The sequence below is a fragment of the Mustela erminea genome, chromosome 2 (assembly GCF_009829155.1).
Source record: "Mustela erminea isolate mMusErm1 chromosome 2, mMusErm1.Pri, whole genome shotgun sequence".
Taxonomy (NCBI): Eukaryota; Metazoa; Chordata; class Mammalia; order Carnivora; family Mustelidae; genus Mustela; species Mustela erminea.
In genome coordinates this window covers 70311433-70316465 of record NC_045615.1, presented here as the reverse complement: position 1 = coordinate 70316465, position 5033 = coordinate 70311433, and the positions used below count along the sequence as shown (strand labels likewise).

At 34.2% G+C, this 5033-nt stretch overlaps 1 pseudogene; it reads left to right on the top strand.

The window, feature by feature from the left end:
- Positions 1–1049: 1049 nt before the first annotated feature.
- LOC116583348 lies at positions 1050–1638 on the top strand (annotated as a pseudogene).
- The last annotated feature ends 3395 nt before the right edge of the window (positions 1639–5033 follow it).

The following is a 5033-nucleotide window of genomic DNA, read 5'->3' as shown; positions in this document are numbered from 1 at the left end:
CAGAGCAGAGAGCCCGATGTGGGGCTCGATCCCAGGACGCTGGGATCATGACCTGAGCCGAAGGCAGAGGCCCTAACCCACTGAGCCACCCAGGCGCCCCAAATTGTCAGATATTTTTAAATGACATTTAGCTTCCTACTATCAGATACTATTAAATGCACTGACCTCAGTTCTCCGAAAGCTCATGAAAGATACATCCTCATCTGAAATCATTGCTTTGTCCTGGATTTTGAATTTAATAAACCTAAATCTAAGTCTGCTTTAGGAAAGCTGCTTTATATCTACTGCATCCTTTATTGAATTTTTACGGGGGGTGGGGCAAGAGACTATGGAGAAAGTCTCTGTTCCCTTATTTGTAGAATAATTAAAAAAATAGAACAAATATCATGAGGTTTTTGTGATGTTTCAATGAGTTACTATACAAAAATGTTTTAGTAGAATCCTAGCACACAGTAAAAATTCAATAAATGTTGCTTTTATAATTATGATTATTATCTAGACCCATCTCTCAATCCCAGGCTTCACATTGCTAAATGCATGCCAGTCCAAGGGAAGAATACTCATTTTTTTTCTTTGTTAATTGTCCTTGCTCATTTGTCATCTTTTCTTTCCTTCTCTCCAGGCAATCTCTCCCAGTCTTTTATTTGTTTCTCTTCCCAGTAGGTATTTATTGGCCTCTCCCTATCCTTATTGTTAACTGTAATACTTCACTTCAATTACATTATATTCCAATTTCATTAAGATTATCTGGGAAATTTATAAAATAATAAATGTTTAATAACCATCCTAATGGTACAATTGTTTAGAAGTAAAGATTGAACAAACATTAAAATTAATTTTAACATTTGTTAGTCATAGGAGATCTGTAGTCAGTGTATCTATTTCCCTTTTCACAATTTACCAGAAGCCTTTAGTGCAATGTCTATCCAGTTTTTTGCTCTCAACTAGCTTCCACTTGAGCCCTGCTCCTGCTGCACCGCACTTGGAGAGAGTTCTGGGTTCCTGCTAAACCAGCATTGCCCTTGCTTCTTTCAAGTGCCCTCATAGTCATCTGCCAGGGCCTCATCAGCCACGATGATATGTTCTTCAACATCCATAAGATCTGGGAGATCCCAGATCCTATGCCTGGAGGTGGAGGGGAAGATGGTCAGTAGAACAGTAGGTAACACTGATGCCTAGATCATTGGTGAAAATGCCACCCGTGAAGAACCGAGGGCAAAGGTAGCAAAAGCACAGTTGTCACTGTTGTTGATATTGTCATGAACCATCCCTGGAGGGAAAACCAGCTTCACAAAAGAAGCCTACAAGCACCTCAAAGATTACACGAACATAACCAGAGGCAGACTTGGAGAACAGAGACCAAAAAGAGCAAAAACTTTTATGACAGGGGCTGAAGAACAAACCCAGCACTTTCTTGTTAATTCCCCAAACTACCAATTCTTTATTGCTAGTAAAATGAATCCAGATGACATGGCTGCTTGGCTGGACTACTGTGAGGCTAGTGTGACCCGGTCTATGATTTTCTTAAGGACGGCTTAGAAATGGAAAAATGTTAACCAGTTTGGCTGTTACTTTAGATTTATCACCTGTTGTCGTAATGACTGTTGCTTTTCATCCGTACAACACCAGGACTTAAGACAAATGAGACTGAAGCCATCTTGAGCTTTTCGTTAATTTGGGGCTTGATTTACTTAGAGCAGAGGCATTATTTTAAGGGGAAAAAAACACATCATATAGGTTGTCTAAAAATAAAATGCACTCAAACTAAGACAAAAATTATCTATCAGTACTTCTACATTATTAACAAGGACTGCAAATTTCAAGCCCTCTTGTGGTCAATACCATGTTGCTCATTCTAAGACTTCCTCAAAGATAAAAAATACTACACCTTCCAAAAACATTTCCACCATAAAATGACAGACCATTATCTTTGTCTGCCAAACAGTGCATCATGTTCAAGTTCAAGCTGAATAATTTATTATATCAAAAAAAGAGTTGTGAAAACCAGTGTTAATTCTTAAAATCATGTACCAATCTTTACTCTTAATAAAAAAAAAATTGAGAAACCAAAATAAAATTGTCAATAATTCCTGCCTTGCGTTTGGGTCATATCTTTTATACTATATTTAATTTTTTATTAATATTTAATATATTTAATTTTTTATTATGGCATATAATATAGGCTTTAGGAGCAAATGTGACTACTTATTATATGCATGGCTTAGAGGAATTAATAAATATTTCTAGATATCAGGTTCTACTAGTGTAAAAAATCTAGATCAAAATATGAATCTTATAGGAATTATGAAAAGGAAACAAGCTTAAAATGTATACCTTAATTAGCATACTGCATGGAGCAGAAAAGTGGTCATGAAATCAACAAAATAATCGTGGTGGTGCTACTTTTGAGTGATAAAGGAAACCTAACATATTTCTCAAATTTCTTACAAAAATGGTACTCTTACTGAGATTATCTAATTAAGTCTAAATTCAGGTGCACTTTATGTCTACCTAAATAATAATTATTCCAACTTTTTAAGTTGTATATAGCTTGATAAGGTGGTTACCCTGTTGCAAAACTTATGGGTTTTGTTTCTAACTTTAACACAGATACTGTGTGCCATTTTTTTTTTTTAAGTAAGGCTAAATCTCAAGGACTAAGGCAACATTAGGTGTGTGTGTGTGTGTTTTTTAAATAACTAATTATAAATAATGGCAGTGATTACATAGAGTCAATCTAGGACTATTACAATTATTTAAAATAGAAATGAAAAATAAAAAGAGATGTGACAATATTAATGTAGAATATCTTACTTCTTTCAAATCTAAAAAAGTAAACTAACTTTCTGATGAAATTATGCGCTATGTAGCTGGTTACGTTTTACTTATAAAATATCCTTGTTCCATTGTGTGATTAAGTATGTGTATATTACTATGAAAATAATACAACATAGTCTTCATTCATTTTCTTCTACAAAAGAAAACATAAACCTTTTATTCATATAGACCAGGTGAGTAAAATCATAAACCAAGCTTTAATGTCCTTTATATATAAGGATATACATCTGTTTTTATTTCCTTGATTTCATACCTCTGCCAAACTTAGATCTAGAAATATTTAAAAGTAGTTCTGCAGGGTTCAACTTATAATAAAAAGGAAGCAAGTTTGCCAAATAAAATAAAAGATGTGCAATTCAATTTGTTTCAAACAGTACAGCGTTGGTGGTATAGTGGTAAGCATAGTTGCCCTCTAATTTGTTTCAGATAAGCAATGAATACTTAGTGTATGTCTCATGTAATAATTTTTTAAGAATATCTAAGTCCCAAATATTACATAGGTTAAACATATATTAAATAATTATTCATTATTTATCTGAAATTCAAATTTAACTGGGTACCTTATATTCTTATTTGCTAAATCTGGTAACCATAAAAGGAAGATAAAACTTATTTTGGAAGAAAATACAAAATAAATATTTCAACAATAATCCCTTATATTTTAATTGAAAAAACAAAGTATATCTCCAGTCCACTAGAAATGCAAGGTTAGTACATAAACAATCTTATGAATACGGAGAGAGAAAAAGAACTAGTTCTCCTTCCAAATCTAGAGAGTTTCTGCTGCTCTTGGCACAATTTCCATTCCAAAATAAATTTATTGAGTAATTGGCGCTTAGGAGATCTCTAAGAGTTAAAGGTTAGTGGACAGTCTGAAATATAAAAATTCTAGGAATTGTGAATAAATGCCTTACCTACCAATGTCTAACCAATTCACAATTTTTAAAAAACATATCCTACTTTCTGAGTCATAGCTAATTGAACCAGGAGTGGGAATCACTGTCAATCAAAATCTCTTCTCCAGGGATTCAGAGCTTGAACAATATTAAATTTCTTTGTGTGGCTAGACCTGATATATGCAAAACCATGGCCATTTGATAGGATCTCTACTTGCCCATATGCTGCTTTTCAGAAACCAGAAAAAGTCACCCTTTCTAGGACAACTCGACCCTGAGGATTCACAGCTTGGCTAGCAGAGCCAGATTGTATTTTGACTCTCTTGGCTGGACACCCTTGTGTAGTGAACAACCTGTACAATCTTATGGAATTGCCTTGCCATTTTATGCCTTGCAAAATAAAAAAGTAGAGCACAGAAAGAAGTGTAAATGGCAGGTGACATAAGGCTACTGCTGGTACTATGATGTTTTTCTGTTTCTAAATTCTAAACCTCCTTGAGACAAAGGTCTCTTTCTGTCATTGTGTTTTGTAAAAATTCTCTTGAATATTTATAAGAAATTCCTCCATTTCCCTCCATTTTGCTTAAGGTAGATCATGTTCATTCCTGACACTTGAAAACAAAATATTGTAATTAGTTACATAAATATTGGCTTTAAAGTAATGTTTTAAGAATCACTGGCAGATTCTGACAAGATTCTGGCAATAATCTATGTTGAATTGACATTTGAATATAGCAACATGCATTCATTTCACTTCTGGTTTGATCTTGGTTTCAGAGGCTGACAAATCCTGCCGTGAACAAAAAGGTTTGCCTTAACTGCATCCAGAATGAATTTTATTTTCATTCACTTCCTGTGAATAATGAGCTCCTCAGGCTGGACCATAAGCTGTGTTGTTTGATATAGATGCCTTTTCTTTTTTGGGAACAATTTATAAACATAGAATTAGAGAGGCAGTAAAAAGAAGGAATCAGAAGGTTTTATACAAAAACAGCTTAATGACATGAAAGAAAGAAACACTGGAATAAATGGGAACAAGAATGGAACCACTTAATGTGTTACTAAGACCTCTCTGGGCAGTGGCTTACATCTTACCAAAGCTTTTTGTTTTGTTCTATTTTGTTCTGTTTTTATGATTGTTGTGGGGGGAGACTCTGCTTTTTTCATAAACTGTGGGATCTCAAGTCTTCACAGAGCCATTTTCATAGACATTTACCTTCCTCCGGGTGAAGATATAGGAAGCTGTTTTTTCATTGTCTTTATACCATTTTATATGAGAGGCAAACTCACTCTAACACA